This window comes from Panthera tigris, chromosome B1 (assembly GCF_018350195.1).
Source record: "Panthera tigris isolate Pti1 chromosome B1, P.tigris_Pti1_mat1.1, whole genome shotgun sequence".
Taxonomy (NCBI): domain Eukaryota; kingdom Metazoa; phylum Chordata; class Mammalia; order Carnivora; family Felidae; genus Panthera; species Panthera tigris.
The window spans coordinates 130,617,368-130,636,696 of NC_056663.1; the positions used below are offsets into that span (position 1 = coordinate 130,617,368).

The 19,329-nt window shown below is 35.0% G+C and overlaps 1 pseudogene; it reads right to left on the minus strand.

The window, feature by feature from the left end:
• Window positions 1–1,556: 1,556 nt before the first annotated feature.
• LOC102960303 lies at window positions 1,557–1,963 on the minus strand (annotated as a pseudogene).
• Between the last annotated feature and the right edge of the window lie 17,366 nt (window positions 1,964–19,329).

The following is a 19,329-nucleotide window of genomic DNA, read 5'->3' on the forward strand; positions in this document are numbered from 1 at the left end:
TTTCCAGTTTTACTGAGATATAATTGAAATAACATTGTATGAGTTTAAGGTGGACAACATAATGATTGGACATACGGATATATTCTGAAATGATTACCAAAATATGTTTAGTTAAAATTCATCACCTCACATAGTTACAATTTGTTTTTCTTGTGATGAGAAATGTTAAGGTCTACTCTCTTAGCAACTTTCAAATATACAATACAGTACTGTTCACTGTAGTTGTCATGCTGGACATTATATCCCCAAATTTCTTTATTTTATAACTAGAAATTTGTACTTTTTGATTACCTCCACCCCTGGCAACCACCAATCTGTTCTCTTTTTCTATGAATTCATATTTTTAGATTCCACATATACAGTATTCATCTTTCTCTCTCTGACTTATTTCACTTAGCATGATGCTCTCAAGATCACTCCATGTTGTCATAAATAGCAGGATTCCCTTCATTTTTATGAATGAATAATATTTTCTTATTATAAATATACATATTATAAAAATAAATATAATATTTAATAATATTTTTGTGTGTTTTCCCACACACATTATATATATATATATATATATATATATATATATATATATGTAGTTGTTTTCATGTCCTGGCTACTGTAAATAACACTGCAATAAACACAGGGATGTAGCTATCTCTTCAAGGTAGTAATTTCATTGCCCTCAGATATATATCCAGAAGTAGAATTGCTGGATCATATGGTATATCTATTTTTAATTTTTTGAGGAAACTCCATACTGTTTTTCATAGTGGCTGCACCAATTTACATTCCCACCAACAGCATACAAGTGTTCCCTTTACTCCATTTTCTCATCAACATTTGTTATCCCTTGTTTTTTTGATGATAGTCATTCTAACAGGTGTGAGGTGATATCTCATTTTGGTTTTGATTTATATCTCCTTGATGCTTAGTGATGTTGAGCACCTTTTTATATACCTCTTGGTCATTTGCATGTGTTCTTTGGAAAAATGTCCATTCAGTTCCTCTGAACATTTTTTATTGAATTGTTTTTTGCTATTGAGTTGTACAAGTGCTTTATAAATTTTGCATACTGACCCCTTATTAGGTATATGACTTGCAATATATTCTACCATTCTTGCCTTTCATTCTGTTGATGGTTTCCTTTGTTGTGCAGAGGTATTTTTATCTCACTTGTTCATTTGCTTGTTTTTCCTAATACCTGTTGGAGGCAAAAACTCCTTATTTTCCTCAGATAAAACCATTATAGGAAGGTACTATTTATTTGTTTGTTTGTTTGTTATTTTGCATGGCTCTTTTCAGTTTATTGCTCAAAGGAGTTACACTAGTCCAAGTTAAAAGCAGACCCCAAAATGGTTATATTGGGTTATATATGTTAATGGTTATATAATGGTTACATAATATAATGGTTACATTATACTTACATTACACAAGCTGTGAGGTTTTTAAACTTGTGGGAGAAAAAACAAAAACAAAAACAAAAAAACTTGTGACAAGGAACAGAAGGGAAATTCTATTCGTTGCAAGGAAATCTCCTTTAAGCTTCAGTGAGCCAAAAGCACTCAAAACCTATGAACCTTCAGCTGATCACCCTTAGCCAGTCCAATCTCTACGAGGAACTGATATATGCTCTTGCACTGGTCACCCTGTAAGGGAATTACTTCTCCATATTCTGAATGCTCAATTACAGTACCATTGCAGACAAATTTCTTAAATGCCTTCACCAGTTTCTTTTTATCATAATCATCAGTGATTCCTTGGAGAATAATAAGGATCTTCCTGCCATTTCTGTTGAATTCTTACATGGATATTATCCTCAGTGCCAACAGAAGCAGATCATCACCTTATTTGCATAAGCAAAAGAGTCCAAAGAGTGGAGGTTCTGGATGGCAGACTTATGATATGATTCCTTTTCCTTGGTGGAAAGGGCCTGTGGAAGGCAGCAGCTAGAGAAGGCTGGTGGGGGCATGGTGATTTGGGAAGCTAGGGGACTGGGGGGGGGGGTGGGTAAAGGGGGTGCTGAGTTCTCAGCAGTGGCTCCGTGACTGGGGCCAGGAAGGTACTTTTTAAATAGATGCTGGCCCCTCAAACCTGTACTGCACAGTCACTACCTGTTTGGCAGTACATCTTCCCAGTGTTAAAGGACAAAGGAGGCAGTTAGTTACTGACTTAATTTCCAGCTGTACCAGAAGGTAGAAAGAAGCTAAAAGTAGTCTCTACTTGTTTTGGATAGACAATGGTGAGAAAGATAAGGACATCGAGAAGATGGGTATAAGAGGATGATTCCACTTATTTGTTGGTTGAAATAATGGAAGTACCAGAGCTTTTAATACTAATGGGAGATGAGGGGAAGAGAAAGAAAAAAGCAATAAATTACACTTTTTATTTATTTTTTTTTTTGCTGAAGATAGTTCCCAGCTGTTTGGAGTCTGGGGCCAGTGTTGTTTACCATGGAAACTTAGTTTGCTGAATAAAACAAACACTAAGGTCATGCCTGATTTTGTGTGTGGTAAGTAGTGAAACCACCGCCCTTCCCCACAGTGTTCTCTCCAAACTATTTCTACATAATGGCAGGAAGTGAAAAGGAAAGTGTGCAATCCAACCTAAAGTGTCTCTTTTATCACTTTCCTAACAATGTCTTCAGGCCAGATACGAGCATTCAATACATTTTGTCCAGTGTAATGCATCCAGTAAAATGCTGTTTTGTTGTTGGCCTGTAGCATCAGTATCAGCAAAAGCATTCATGATATTGCACAAGGTATTATATACAGGAAGTCAAATACATTTACTCATTGTTTTTATAAGGTTAAAAATCAAAGTCAATTGATTGCATGGATGGGGCAGGTAAACACAAGGTGAACCCGTGACGTTTTGCGGCACCAGGAAGTAAGGAAGTACTAAAAGGGGGAGGGGAGGGATGGTAGATGTTAAAGGAACAAAGGAGCCAACCTGAAAGATCACAATGATCAAAGCTAGAACAATTTGAATAATGAAAATAATTAATGTACTATTGGATTGTAATCTAAAGTATAAAGTAAATATCTATGAGCTATATGGATGTAAACAAATGGAGGAAAAGAGACAAATCTCCCTTAAAGAAGAATTTTTCATAATTTATATAGATACCCTCCCTCCCCTCTAGAAAGTGGAGTTTAATTCCCCTATCCTTTGAATGTGAGGTGGACTTAGTCACTTGCTTCCAAAGACTAGAATAGGGAAAAGGAAAAATAACTTTACTGTGGAAAAACGTGACAAACATTACCTTGACCAGATGATCAGTGTTAAAATCATTGGTGATAAATCATGTTAATAGCATGTGTGCCCTGATATGATATGATGAGAATAACATTTCTTCATGTGGTATTCTTCCCCAAAATTCATGACCTCACTTCAGTCATGAGAAAGACATCAGACAAACCCAAATTCAGGATATTCTATAAAATATCTAACCAATACACCTTAAAATCATCAAAGTCATGAAAAACAAGAAAAGACTGAGAAACTGTCACAAGACCAGAGAAGACTAAAGGAAATATGATGACAAAGTACTATATGGTATTTTATCTGAGTTGAGTCCTAGAGAAAAAGGCATTGGTGGAAAAACCAGTGAAATCCCGCAATTCAAATTAATAGTAAATCACCAGCATTGGCTTCTTAGTTTTGACAAATATGCCCTGGTTATGTAAGATGTTAATGATAGGAGAAACTAGGTGAACGGTTTATGGGACTCTCCATGCTATCTTTGCAATTTTTCTGAAAATCTAAAACTATTCCAAAATAAAAAAAAAAAAACTATATTGAAAGACAAGTCAACATTTAAAAGCATATGGGATGAAACTAACCCAATGCATGTATTTGACACATAATGTGCAGGTAATTTAAAAAATTGTTGTGGGGTGGCTGGATAGCTTGGTCAGTTAAGTGTCCAACTCTTGATTTTGGCTCAGGTCATGATCTCATGGTTCATGGGATGAAACCCTGAGTGGGACTATGTGCTGACAATGGGGAGCCTGCTTGGGATTCTCTCTTTTTCTCTCTCTCTGCCCTTTCCCATCCACCGTTCTCTCTCTCTCTCTCTCTCTCTCTCTCAAAATAATAATTTTTTTTTTAATTTGTGTGAATTAGGTGTACTTTAGAAGGAAAAGGCCAAGGACATATTAGGATAGTTGTATGCATGTAATTTTAAGTGGTTCTGCTTTTTTGTGACAATTCAGGAAGACTTCTTACATCAGCTTTCTTCTTTTTCCTAATGCAAACAAATAAAAGATTAGTATCACTTAAGTGCTTTCAAGGGTACATTTCTTCCAAGCAATACCGAACCTGACACCATTACACAACAGGATAAAAACTTCAAAGATTTATTCACCTAATATCTATTATTAGATCCCAAATTCACCTGCGGTGGATTACTTTTTCTGTTAATTCATAGTGTTTGACATTCTCTCTCTTCAGCTGGTATGTGCTTTAGTTCCAGATGAGGTCCTGCAGTCTCATTAACTGCTTCTGTTTCCCTTTCTTGGCCATCGCTGCCTTTTCTTTATCCTGTTGCTTACAGAGGGAGCAGAAGAATTTGGAGGAGAGCTTTATTTCCATCACAAATTGTATAAAACTTGATCATTGTTGGATAGCGTTCAAGTTACTCTGACCTCTTTAGTCTTGCTTCTAAGTCAGTGGTTTTTTTTTGTGTGTTTTTTTTTAAATAATTTTATTTATTTTTGAGACAGGGAGAGACAGAGCATGAGCAGGGGAGGGGCAGAGAGAGAGGGAGACACAGAATCCGAAGCAGGCTCCAGGCTCTGAGCTGTCAGCACAGAGCCTGATGTGGAGCTCAAACTCACAGACTGTGAGATCATGACCTGAGCCGAAGTGGGACGCTCAACCAACTGAGCCACGCAGGTGCCCCTAAGTCAGTGTTTCTTAAGGAGTAGTGTGAAGATCACCTGCCTCAGAGTCACCTGGGATGTTGACTCCTGGGCCAGATGTACTGACTGGGGTGGGGCCCAGAATCCAATTCGAACACTGGTCCCAGGTGACTTTTTTTGTCCACCATTCTGAAAGGTCACACCTCTCAGGACATCCCAAAGGAACTTTCACTTTTAGTTTTAGCTTCCTTTTATGGAAGACCTTGAGACATTTTTAAAGTCTCCTAACTCCAAGTGAAAACTGAGGTGCTCCACAATTCAGAGGCTGAGAAAGCTTTGCTCTCAACTCTTTTTGTAGGAAGAATCTATTAGCCCCATAATAAAGGGCTCATAAAAATAAAACGTCTCGTGACTGTGTCTCAATCTCAGCATTTCTAAGGGCGTGTTAAGCCCTCTTCTAAGACGCAGATATAAAAGGCTACATTGACGAGTATTCTTACACATCTAAACACTATTTCCATATATGTGCTTCCTTATTTTTAATGAATTTCTTGCCAGTTTTCTAGACTAATGATATAGTATCGAGCGTCACATATATGATATAAATAGAGAACTAGGCTAAACTTTGGTGAAGAATAGATCATTTAGCTGACATTACTTGGTTTAAAAATTCCCTGAAAAGACATTTATTTTCTCAAAGTTACCATAATTTGAAGTGTTTGTGCTTTATATTTGTTCTACTTTTCTTTGATAGCTAAATTTCCATTGTCTGCCTCATTGTGACATAACATTCTCATTTTCTTCTCATTTCATTTAAAACAGTCAAGTTGTCTTTCATGTTAATTAGCTTTAAACAAGAAAAAATATCTCTGTGCATGTAATAACCAACTCCAAATAGGCATTATTTCATTAACTTCACGCTTTAGAGGCATGGTGGCTGCTTATTAAAGTATAGCAGAGCTGGTATAAATTAAATCTCAATGGGTCATTCATTAACAAGGCAGTATAAAGTGTCCTGGAAAGCCAGATCCTTTGGCTAAATTTAGTGGTATTTTTCCCATAAAATTTACCCAATGTTGCGCTTGTAGTTCAAACACAAAACCATTTTAATTAATTTCTAAAATCCTTTTCTCAAAAATAATAACTTAAAGGGAAGAGATTAATGCTGATTAAACCATATGACAAAACAAATCTAAAACATCAGCCCTGATGTTTCTAACCAAAGGCTATTAAGGCCTGTACATATGTTTTTCTGCACAGACTCATTATTTCCTAAAAAATAATATGCAAAAAGCCGATGATGGCCATTGAAATATTATATTTAATTATTTCATAGACATTAATTATTTTAAAGCAAGTAATTCATTCCCTTAATATTTTGAACCCTACAGTAACACAATCTTAACCAGGTTACAATGTTTAATAAAGCATTGTAGACAGAACTCTTTGTATTCAAAAAAACTTTGTAGTATTTTTTTTTCCTGCTAGAAGATATGTGTGTTTGCATGGTATTTGGCTCTGTTTCAGTAAACATATGGGGGAAGCCTTCCAGTTATAAAACATATAGAAATCTAGTAATGACATTTTGAGTAAAAATCCTTCCCATCCATTCATTCAGCAAAAATTTTCTCAACCCTTTCCATATGCCAGGCACTATACCAAAATCTCTTTGAGAACAAATGTAAATAAATGCTCCCTGCCCTTATAAAGCTTGGAAACTAGTGCCATTATTTTATTCCTAAAACAAATGACTAAAATATGATTTTTTTGGTCATTTTTATGCTAGTTGGGTTTACCTTATATTAATCAATAAGATTTTATAGTACCTAATAATTACTGTTTCAACAACACACACACAGACACAGACACACATACACACACACATATACACAAAACTCACAGAATTTTAAATATGGTAGAAACCTAAGGCATACATTATACATGAAATATTTTGTGATCAAGGCATTAAGAGTTTTACAGAATTTGTGATCACTGCATTTATGACATAATTCAGTCAACTATGTAACAAAATTAGAAAACATAAAAGTCCCTGACAAGATTCAAATTCTGTGATACAGACCGCACTCTTCCTAAAATTAGAGGAAAGTTTTTTTTTTTTTATGGAAAAGTCTTTATAGACTGATAAATCCTAGCCCAGAAGGTTCATGATATTTTTCTTCCCAAATAAATAAGTACATAATAAATAGGCAGAGGAGAGAAGGCTATCTCTTTTACTCTCCTATAAAAGTGTTCTATGATTGTTACCATTCAGAAAATTATAAATGTAAATTAATTAAAAAGGGAGTTTTGAGTAATTCATAACAATCCCAGAAAGCAGTTTTTCATTGTGAGATTAAAATGTATACAAACATATTAACATTTAGAGTTTAGCCATTTTACTACCTAGTGAATAAATTCAGGAATAACCTAGAAACTGCTTGGTTTCTCCCAACTTTTAGTTCAGTTCAACCTTTCCATTCACCATTACTAAGTTAGTAATGGATTTCTATTGGTCTCCTAGGAAACTACAACATAGAGAGGATTGAAAATGGTGATAATCTTGTTTCCCATAAACCTGTAAATAGGAGATAAATTGAATAGAGAAAGCACCAATGGGGTCACTGTCCCATTGGAAACAACAGGTTTAAAATTACCTTCAAAAAGTCTCTTCAAAAACAGAGCATGTTGTTTTACAGTAGAAAAAAAGGAAACACAAAAATCTGAAGAATTCTCTGGAGGTACCTGGATAAAAGAGGAAGGAAATAGAACATGAAGTATAATGATATACATTTATTACAAATTCAGGAAGTATTTTTTTCCTTGTCTTGCTTAAAAATTAGAATTACAAGCTTGCAATTTTGCCCATATTACCTTGTCTTTATTACACAGTGAGACAATTTTATTCGGCAGTACAATATAAGCAACTTTCCAAAAGGTTTAATGAAAACAAAATCTCAGCAGTAGCATTTTTGTATTTCACTGAATGGTTTTGGAAATATCCAGAACTATCACTTTATTAAAATCTGTGAGTTAACTTAAGTGTGTAAAAGTTTCAGTTTCTGATTTTCCAAATTTGAAGTTATAAAATGGAAAAAAACAAAAACAAAAACAAAAAAACCCTTTGACCAAAAAGGAGGAGCATCAGAAGGAGGAGGAGACAAGAGCAAAGTGTTGGCAACCATGTTGGAATTTTAGCATGGTTCATTCTGATCATTAGAAGATCTAAGTAAAAGTTAGAAGTAGGGAAGGAGCAGGAAAAGCAAATATGCAAATATTAGCAGATTGGAAAGATAGCAAAAATAAGTTTTAATAATTTTACAATTTAGGTCAAAATGAATTCCTATACAGATAGCTTTTGTAACACTAATTGCCTGTAAGATATAAATTCCCACTTGGTTATATTCAGTTAAATACATTATTACATACTTTCTATAGTCCTCTGTCTTACACTACTAATATCCATTTCTGCATATACTAAAACTAAGGCCCTTCAGGCCCACAGCATGCTGTGTATTTCCCTCATGCTTCCCATACCCTCCCACCTCTAGTAGAGAATCGATAAATGCTCCAAAGAGAGAAGTAAAATAGGGTAGGAATGGGATTGACTTTCTTAAAGACTGAGTTAGCAGGTACATTTTCAGCCTTCAATTCTTTGCTTCTACTAATAGAGTGATGAGGCTTAGCACAAGCTACCCCAAAATAGGCACCTTGGAATACTGAACATTTTAAACTGAAGAAATGTAAGAAAATAATAGAAGCAAGAAGGTCATTCTGCCCTTCCCTCTGCCCTTCTCCTCAGAGGCAGGTCATAAAACCCTCATGTGAGAGGGCCCCCCCCATACCCGGAGGAAAGGAACATTCTTATCTCGGAAGACCAAGGAACACCAAGGCCAATCTGAACAAACAGGCCCTACTAAGTTTCCTCTAATTTACTACACTTACCTCATATTCTGATCTGTCATATTTCCTACGGGACTGTCCACTTATCATCAAACCTAGCATAAAAATACTCAAGTTTAACTGTTTCTTTGGGTCTGCACTTCCCTATGGAGGCTTCCATGAAACTTACATGAAGTCAGTGTGTATGCTTTCCTCCTGTAAACCTACCTTTGTCAGTTTAACTTCCAGATCCAGGTCAGAGACCCGAAGAGGATCAAGGGAAAATTTCCCCCCTACACAGAAGATATATGTTCATATCTTCCAAAGTTGGGTTTTTTACATGGCTTTCTCATTAAATAGCTTTAAAACTAGAAAAGTCTTAAAAGTAGTTGTTAAGAGAGCTATGAAGAAGGTTTAAGAGTTTAAAAGGAAATTTTAAAATCTATTTAGGTTTGTTAAAATTCCTTTGACAGAATTTCTTTAAAATGAAGAAAGTAAAGGGAAATGGGACAATGTAGTGTGCATAGGCTCTCCCAAGAATAAAAATGACTCTTCAAAGAGAAAGTTTTATGTCCCACATATTTTCTTAGCGACCAGTTCAAATTGCTATGTGAAAGATGAAGCACGAATGAGCTACCTCTCAGTTGCCCTGTTATTCCAAAAACTGTATGCCCTACATTAGCACCTACCATATCTCATTCTTACCATGAGATGGCCATCCTGGCTGGATGATGAGCCAGAAACAGAAGGACTGTGGGGAATTTATGACTAATTTAATTCACAGATACCAAATCATTAGTTTTGTACAATGTCAATCTTTTTTACAGAAAAAAAAGGGGACTTTAAGAAATGATAAAGCTAAGTAATATTAATAACAATCATGCACATACATATAATGCTTCACAATTTATAAATTAATTTTATAAGCATCTCTCATATGATCATCAGTACAAATCACCAAAGCAGACACACAGTTATTATCGTCTTTACTTGATAGCAAAAGGAACTCTGAGTAGAGAAGGTTTAACTTAATATACTTAAATGTTTAACTATAGGTACATCAAATCATACATAGAGGAACTACTCATTCACCTCTTAGAGATTCCATTTATAAACTACATGGTGATCTTTTGATGGATTAGAACCCATGTTTTATGCTATATAAGGTACCTCATACTTTTGATACATTTAGTGATGTGAAGGAAAAGAATTCAGTGAGTGATCAAACTGGAACTCCAATAATAGCAATGTCTGTGTCTGTGGGTTTTACTTTGTTTAAGGTGTAACTTAACTTTTTTTAGTATAACTAAAAAAATAAAGAAGTCAAAATACTTCAGTAGGAACATTTGGTATACATTTTAAGGTCAAACCTTAAACTCACTATTAAGTAGCCATGGAATTTGTTGTCAACACTGTTATCAGGAATTGCCAGTAAACCTGTAAGCTTCATCCAGAACTAGTACAATAGGTGATACATTTCCTTTTAACAAAGGGAAACGAGAAACATATTTTACTATTGGTATGACCAAATATTCTACTAGTAAATGTCAAAGAATGGGAATACTTGTTTGGAAAGATGGAAGGTCATCCCTTTGAAAGAAGAGATTGGGTAACTACACTGGAAATTCTGCTCCTTAAATTTCTTCTTATAAACCCCAGTTAAGCACCCCTTCCCCTTAGAAGACAGATAAAATGGTAATATTCTTACCCTTTTCTGTATTGGTCTTTATACATTTTGTAAACACATGTAGAAGCTTATGTTTCACATGTGTATTTCAAAAGTAATTATCTGCTTTGAAAGGTGAATCCAATGTTATTTAAACATGCGTACAAATTTTGTAGTTTAGTCATGACGGTCCCATTGGGACCATTTTTTCCCCAAAAGTCATAGGCCTTTGGGTCACGGATAGCTTTCCTTTCTTTTCCTTCCTGCCCTTGTCAAGATCCAAACACCAGCGGGGAATAAAATCAGCAGGACGCTTGGCAGCCAACTTCAAAAAGGCCACCTCTTCACTAATGAGGCATTGAGAAGAGAGAGCCACAGACTCTAATAAAATTCTGCTCTGAAATCTGTGATGCTTCCAGGTACATTTTCCACTAGCATCAGATGAAAGTAAGGAAATATATAAAATCATGAAAAATAATATAATAGAAATGTCATAGCCAAGTGTAACCACAACATAGAGACACAGCTTTGAAATGTGTTTAGCTTGATACAATTAGTACTCGAATGTTTTAAGACACTTGAAAGTTTATACCATGCTGAGCATTATTTTCATTTCCAAGAAGTTGTTTTGAAAATCAAAAGAAAATCATTTTCTGGCCTAAACATTTATTACTAGCAAGATAAAAACATTTCCTTAATTGAAATAGAAATCTGAATGATCTGAAGTCCCACCAAAAGATTCAGACAAAGGCCCTGGTGAGACTCCACTGTGAGCATAGAGACCAGAGTGGAAAGAGGATCAAAATTCTGTACTGTCACGTGAGCACCTTCCTGTGGGTAGAACACAGATCAATTCAGATCAAAACTAAAATTAAATCATGCATAAGCCTGTGGCAACCCTGGGGTAGGGAAGCGAAGGTAATAAAGAACATTCTTTTATAGTCTTTCCTCTAGCATAAAATATCATGATTGTATATTTATTCTACAACTCTAGCTCAATAGGAATTATTAGCCAGGTGGCTTAAAATTTCAAACCTTGGGTCCAGATGGTTTAAATGTGGAGCAGAGGATTTTGTGTGTTGTCCTCATGAAGATTTAGACACGTGGACTCATCTGGAGGACTAGCAGAGCTGACCAAGAACCCACCTGCACAGCCTCCATGGAAAGGTTTCATCATCTGGCTTTGGAGCAGAGATAGCACTCAGAATTTTCCTCACTTGGTTGTCTAGTCAAAACCACATGGTCTCCTAGAAAAGTCATTAAGAGAGAAATCCTACAAGAAAAAGAAATGAATTTTATAGAGAAAATGTTGCGACACACTAGGAACACAATGCTGGAGTGGTTTGAGACCAAAGTAAGGTGCTCAGGGCTAAACTAAATACATCTTTCCTGGAGCACTGCACACAGACTCCCAAAGGGACTATGTGGGTATTTGAAATACTCAGAAACAAACCCCAAAACGCATTATTTTAAACAGGGTCCTTGCACTTTATAGGATATTAATGAAAAAAAAAAAAAAACCTGGAGGAAACTGAATGAGGTATAAGGATGAGATAGTTTTATTCATTTTCATATTTGGATGGTTGTTTCACATTTGGATATTGGATGGTTGTGTAGGAGACACACATCTTTGTTTATATGAAATACATACTAACGTACACAGCTTAATGAAACATTAGATGAACAAGTTAGTCTCAAATGGTTGAGGAAAATAAGAGTTCTTTGTCTTAAACTTGTCACTTTTTTATAAATTTGTAAGTTTGAGATTGCTTTTAAAATTATATATATGGGGGCGCCTGGGTGGCTTGGTCGGTTAAGTGTCCGACTTCGGCTCAGGTCATGATCTCACGGCCCGTGAGTTCAAGCCCTGCGTCGGGCTCTGTGCTGACCGCTCAGAGCCTGGAGCCTGTTTCAGATTCCGTGTCTCCCTCTCTCTCTGCCCCATCCCCACTCATGCTCTGTCTCTCTCTGTCTCAAAAATAAATAAACGTTAAAAAAATTAAAAAAAATAAAATAAAATTATATATATGCATACCTGCGTGTGTGTGTGTGTGTGTGTGTGTGTGTGTGAGTGTGTATCTCCATGACCTAGCCTAGACCTACTATCCCAGCTATTTTACTCATTATTCCCTTCATAAATCCTGTACCCTAGTTTGTTTGGCTTCTTGACTATTCTAATATATCATGTTGTAGACTTTGTCACTGATGTGACTTTGCTCAGTTACCTCCACCCTAAAAGCTGTTCAGAAAAAATCTGCCTGTCACATTCTACTCATCTTGAAAGCATCTCCTGAATGACATCTCCATGAAACATTCTATCAGAGCCTAGTCTAATAGATAGTATGTGTTCAAAATACATCTAGTGAAAAGAATTAATCACCTATGACTGGAATAGTTAAAGATAAGACCATAGAAATTGTACATGAGCTGGGCCTTTCAAGATCAGCATAAATCCACAGTGCAAAGGTAGATAAAGACTTAACTTTTATTCCACAAACAGGAATAAAGAAGAAGATTTTAAAAGGAGGTATAAAGTGGTTATTTGAAGGTAGATTTGAGAACATACTTTAATGATGTAGGAGAAGGAGCGTAGAAAAGATTCAGATCGTGGTAATTGGCAGAATAGAAATCTAGCCCTGCTGTATTTAGGGACTGGGTATTAATTTTGAAAGCTAATGAAGCCAAGGAGAAATGAAGAGATTTTCATATGAAAGCTGTTAAAGCAGGACAAGATCCTTTTTCAATAAGAAGAATGTGTCCATATTTTATTGTGTTCAATTGCCTGAAGTGACACAGTGTTGGGTCACAGGAAAAGATTAGTGATAATCCTAAAACACTGCAATGGGAAGAACAGCCAAAAAAGAATCACATATTCTGGCTATATATTTCCTAAACCATTTTTCTGGAAAATGATGCTCTAAATTAAGGATATATTGTTAGTCATAGTCACGGGAGACCAAACACATAACTGCTAAAGAGAAAAAGTGTTCCAGCTTCTCCTTGAATTTCCTAATAAAACTTAAAAGGCAATAACACATAATTCCAATGTATCCAGAATATTTAATCATAGGACTACCAAGAATAGTGCAGACATTACTGATTGCTACTTTAATATGAATTCCAGCTTTTAAGAGATGATTTCCTCATGGAAAAAAAAAAGTGATTTCAGTTTTTGAAGGAAAATATTGGAATACTGCCATTTTGTAAGACTCAGCAGTTTGGCAGATGAAGGTCTCACTCACAAAACAAAAAGAAGCTACTTCATCATCAAACAAAATTACCAGCATGAAACATCTGTCATGTCACCCTTAACCCTGCACTCTTTCTATGATGTTTTAGGAGGTTTGGCATTTCTATTAAGCTGTGGATCACCTTGTTTTTTAATACTCTCACTTCACTAACAATTTCACTGCAATACCAAAGAAACAAATCTCACAAGAGCCTTACAAAGGAATGCATTTTTATAAGGATTTCCTGAGTACAATATGTTGAAATTGCTGCCCAAAAGCTTGGCATTTCTCCATTCATTTATGCCATCCTATTTTCCTGTTTCTAGACTTTCCCACAGACTGATACCCTGTTTTCCTTGCTAGAGCTTTCTTTTTTCTTACAGCAGTCTCCTGAGACTAGCATGACTTGAGTAGAAGACTCTCAACATATCTTTTGACCCTGAAATTCTGTTATCTAAGAGTATTGCATTGTAAGGCTCCAGTCCCTTTCGCCTTTCCCTTACAACACCCCATATTAAACTCATTAAGCCAAAAAAAAATCATGTGACCATTTTCTGCAAATTATCATTCCCTTGGGGTGCTTTTCCAGAGAGGAATTAAAAGGAAAAAGGCTCATTTGCACTCTAGGAACAAATAATAATGGCTTATAATGACCATGACAATAAACACCAGCCCATAGGGTATAGGGCTTAGAATAAATCAGGGGGGTGCCTAATGTGAAACAGGCAGTGGTTCTAATAAGTAGTGGGCAGGGGTACTAATGAGAAATGCAATGATTCTGTCATGCTTTCTCATGAATTTGTGGTGTGCTTTCTGTTGTACTGATTTGTAGTGAGCTCTAAGAAATGTCTCTTCCATGCACATGCTCGTGTTCTCTTAGCTTTCGATTTGGAGATCACTAGATGTTATGGAGGAAGATCAAGAGGAAGAAAATTACATCTGAAATGTGTGAAGAAGGCAAATATCAGTCTATTTTAGTCTATTTGAGTGAGTATACTAAGCCTGAGAGATTAATATTGTCGTCGGGAGGGTTGTTGTGAGCACTCAACCAATTGTAGTACATCTCTTTCTGCATAAAATATTTCCTGGATTCTGAGTGGTATAGTAGATAATGTTTCATATTTATGAAGCTAATGATAGCATTTCATCCTGTCAAATTCTTACATAAGGAAAGAATAGCATCCTTTGATCTATACATTGGAATATCTAAGGCCAGATGTGTCTATACAAAGAAAGAAGTCACAAATCATGTTGCTGAAACAGTCTTTTGGAAAAAGAGCAAACTGACTTGAAAGCAAATTTTAACATTTTAAATAACCAATTAGAAACTAGTATTGGAAATTAGCTGTTTGGTTAAGGCAAGTTATGTGTTCTTTAAAGCAATGATAGTTTTGTTATGTTGGGAGAAAAAAAATCTTCAGTAAATTGATTCCTTGATATTTAGAGTTGGATATTAAAAGTTGAATAAAAAAATATTGTCTGCAATTCACAGAGCTGAGTACACTGTATTGAATTTGCTGTACTTCTAATTATTAGCAAGTTTTTATTTTTAGTTACTCCCAACAAAATTAGCTAAGACAGTAAATAATAGTTTATTTGTAGCAAGTGTTTCAAAGCTAATGAGAATTATTAAAGATAATTTTTATCACATGCCTTCCCTGCAAAGCCAGTAGATTAATAACTAAATAGGGATGTTACCCACAGCTTGGCTGCCAAGAAGAATTATATAAACTAATTAACAAAGACCTTGGAGGAAAGTGGTCTCATTTACAATCTTGATAAAAAGGCGGTGAGAAAAGATACCACAAAGGAAAAGATAGATTCTTCTATGTATTAAGTATCCTTTCTTTATAATAAAATACATCATAAGTGAAATAAAGAGGAAAAAGCTAATGAAATATTTTCAGGAAAATACATAATACCAAAAAGAAAAAAAAATTGAGCACATGTAAGGAAAAATTAGTAAACAAATAAATGGAAAAATTAAAATTAGAAATTAAAAATTTGAAAGCATGTTATATCTAGTAAGTGTGCAAAATGAAAAATAAGGTAATTATTTATATTGGTGATATATATATACATAAATTGATAAACATTTTAGAAATCACTTTTACTATGCGTTCCAAAAATTACATAAATCTTAGTATCATTTGATGGAATACTCTCACTCCAAGGGAATATTCTTAAGGATTATCTAAAAGAAAAGATATCTATACTCATTGCAGAATTATTTATTGAAGACCCCCTCTCCAGAAAAACCTAGATATTTAGCAATAGGAAATGATTAATTAAAATTTTGGCCTATCAACTTGATAGAAGAGTATTAGACAATAATAAAAATACGCGTGAGAATTCTATAGCATCATATAATGAATATTAAGTGAAAATGGCTTTCAAAAAAACTGCATAGCTGTCAAAAATAAAAAGGAATGTGGAAAAAGAAAAATCATTAAAAGCAGAAATATTGCTAATTCTGTATCTAATTTTTATCTATAGTGTGTTCTCACTTATGTAAGGAGAGGTGAAAGATTGCTCGAGTTTCTGTTGGAATTCAGTAATTTCAAGATAGTAAAATATAAGCTCTTCTAACTAAACTTGCACTGCAATTTATTTCCAAAACAACATTCTTCTATTATATACATATTCAATAAAATGTTTGATCAGTGCTGTTGATTCAGGCAGATGAGTTTTGACAGGATGTTTTCCTGAAATAATTGACAATGTTTTGGATACAAGAGCAAGGGTTTGGGTCTGGTGCAGGTCAAGGACAGCAAAAAAGGCAATATAGACAGGACCAAGAGCTGTTCTAATCAGAAATCATCTCAAATGCTTAGTGAGGAGAAATTGATATTGATCTCAAAGTGCTTAGTGAGGAGAAATTGATACTGATACCAGAACTTTCCTCCATATCCTTTGTAATTTTACCCTAATAATTTTATTCTATATAATATCCTTTATAATTTTACATTTATGATTAGGTATAAAAATTGCTGCATGAATTCATTAGAATGCAAGCTCAGTCTCCCTGCATAGATCTTTTGATTGTTTTCATAAAGTCCCAAGTTAATGATTTGTCTAAATAGTATACATAAACATCCAAACCAACTATTAGAGCAAAAGTCAAATGCTAAAAGTCTGGAGGCTTAACCTAGTTTATAGATTTGTGTTTGGGTGGGCACAGGCTGACAAAAATTCGAATTGGAATGTCTTACAATGGAGCAACCAGTCTGGACCAATCTGTACATTTTTGTTATCTTCCCGGTTCCCAAAGGCATTGGAGCTGACACATTTGACACCTATTTTAGAGTTTTAGGACTCAGAACTAGTAGGAAAATGAACTAGTGATCTAAAAAGTCTTGCGAATAGGTCCTTCATAGGAATGCTCAGGGGCCCTCTAATTCATGGATAGCTCAATTTTTCCTGGGGCTGTGGCTGCTGAGTAGGACTTCCTCAAAGCAATGTGCTTGCTCCCCCAAGGCTGGGGAGGTGGGATTGCCTCACCCCTGGCTTTTCTTTCCTCAGCCCAGGAGGCTGAGATATTTTGGGATCAAACCATTAGTGCAAGGTTGGAATTGGTCAGCCTTTGCTAAATTGAGAAAGCAGCTGTGGGGCTCTCATCCTGTTTCTCTGCCTCCTACTGACAGAGGCCGCTCTGGCAACCCTCAATTGACTATTAGGTAGTAATATTCAGACAAGATGATGTTGGCATTATTGATAGTATATGGAGAGTCCTCTACCCCTGTTTAAAAGAAAAATACAGTTATTTGGCATATATTGCAATTAGGCATGCATTTCATTTAACACCTTTCACCTGAGAATCTCAGAAGGTTATGGAAATTCCTAGTTAACTTTTTATCCTTAGAATCTGCAGACCACATATAAAAATTATAAATGGAATTTCAAGATGTGACAGGAAAGGATAGAATAATAAAAAGAAATAAAATACATTGTCCTCTCAGAGGCTTTAAATCTGTCCAATAGTAGGAAACATTGCACTTAATAGATAAAGGCATCAGTGGGGAAAAGATTTATGATAAAGAAGGTTTTCTCATTCTAACATATTTTCACAAATAAATTCAAATAATACTTGATCACATCTGTGTACTAAGCGTGGCTGTTACTCAGGCATCTTTAACTTTTTGGTGACATCTACTGTCTAAAATAGGAAATGCTATGGACTCATTCCATCCTCAGTATTTAGAATTTATTTCATTTTTTTTTTAATTTTTGTATTTACAAGACTACAACTTCTTTGATACTTCCATTTAATATAAGTAGACCTCATTAAAAGATTTAAAAGGTATTTAAATAATTTCTATATGCGTTGCTTCATGGAGCCATAAAAATATTGGTCTGTGCTGTCAAATCCTAATTTTTAGTATATAATTTAAAGATGTCATTTAAGTTTAAAGACTTTATTAAGCCTCTGTTCAAATATTAGAAAAATATTGAAGTGAATATTTAAATGCATTTTGTTATATTTAAAGAAAACCACTTCTGAGGGCTGTTTACAATATTATTGATATTATAATAGTAGTATATACAGTAGAATCCCAATTTAAAATTGTTTTTAATATTCTATTTATTTTTGAGACAGAGAGACAGAATGAGTGGGGAAGGGACAGGGAGAGAGGGAGACACAGAATCCAAAGCAGGCTCCAGGCTCTGAGCTGGCAGCACAGAGCCCGATGCGGGGCTTGAACCCACAAACTAGGAGATCATGACCTGAACTGAAGTCAGACGCTTAACCAACTGAGCCACACAGGTGCCCCAGTAGAATCACAATTTTAAAGGAAATCAAAGTTCCTAATCACTTGTCACCCTGACTTTCTATTTCTCATTCTAGCTATAAAAAATAAATTATCTGTTATTTACCAGGAAATAAGTATCATTTATACTCCTAATTATGCTCCACCTATTTCCCAGTTGATGGTTTGCAAAGACTTAAACACTTCATTTCATAAGTAATGATCATAACTGGAAAATTTTTTCAGAGGCATCTGGTAATGCAACAGCAAGGTAAACAATTTTTTTTTTTAATTGGGTAGCTCTTATATACAGGCATTGTGCTAGAAGCTTTCAACAGTGTAACAAGTGATCAAATGGGATAGTTCCCAAAGAATACCTCAAAATAGGAGGGTCTCATGTTCTATAACACAACCTACTTCCATCCACTCCAGTAAGAAGGGAGAAGATATTTCCCTAATTGACCATGGTTCTCCCATTCTTAGAAGAAAAAAAAAAATACCTTGCTCTTTTTAACCTATCCATTGTGATCCAGTGGACAGACAGTCATTTCAAGTTTACTACATGGTAAAAACCAGATATGGTAGAAGTAAATAAACCTAGAGTCTCCTGTAACATTACATGAACAGCTTTAAAGTATCAAGTAATTCCTTCTCCATTGTGATTTGTTTTCCAGGCTTCAGTATCCTTTTTTAAATTAGTTACCCCAAGGCCCAATGATCTGCTTGAAAAAAATAACCCATGTCAATTAATCGATTAATTTGTCATTATTTTTATAATTATAATAATTTAATAATTACATATATAATAATTAACTATTGTGTATTTACTGTCAAGGTTGGCTTTCCCTGTACCCAATAAAATATATGCTATTTTTTCAAGGGTTTACAGCCTACGAAAGGTAGGCATCAACGTTTCAAATCAAAATAGAATACCCTAAGAGATGAATGAG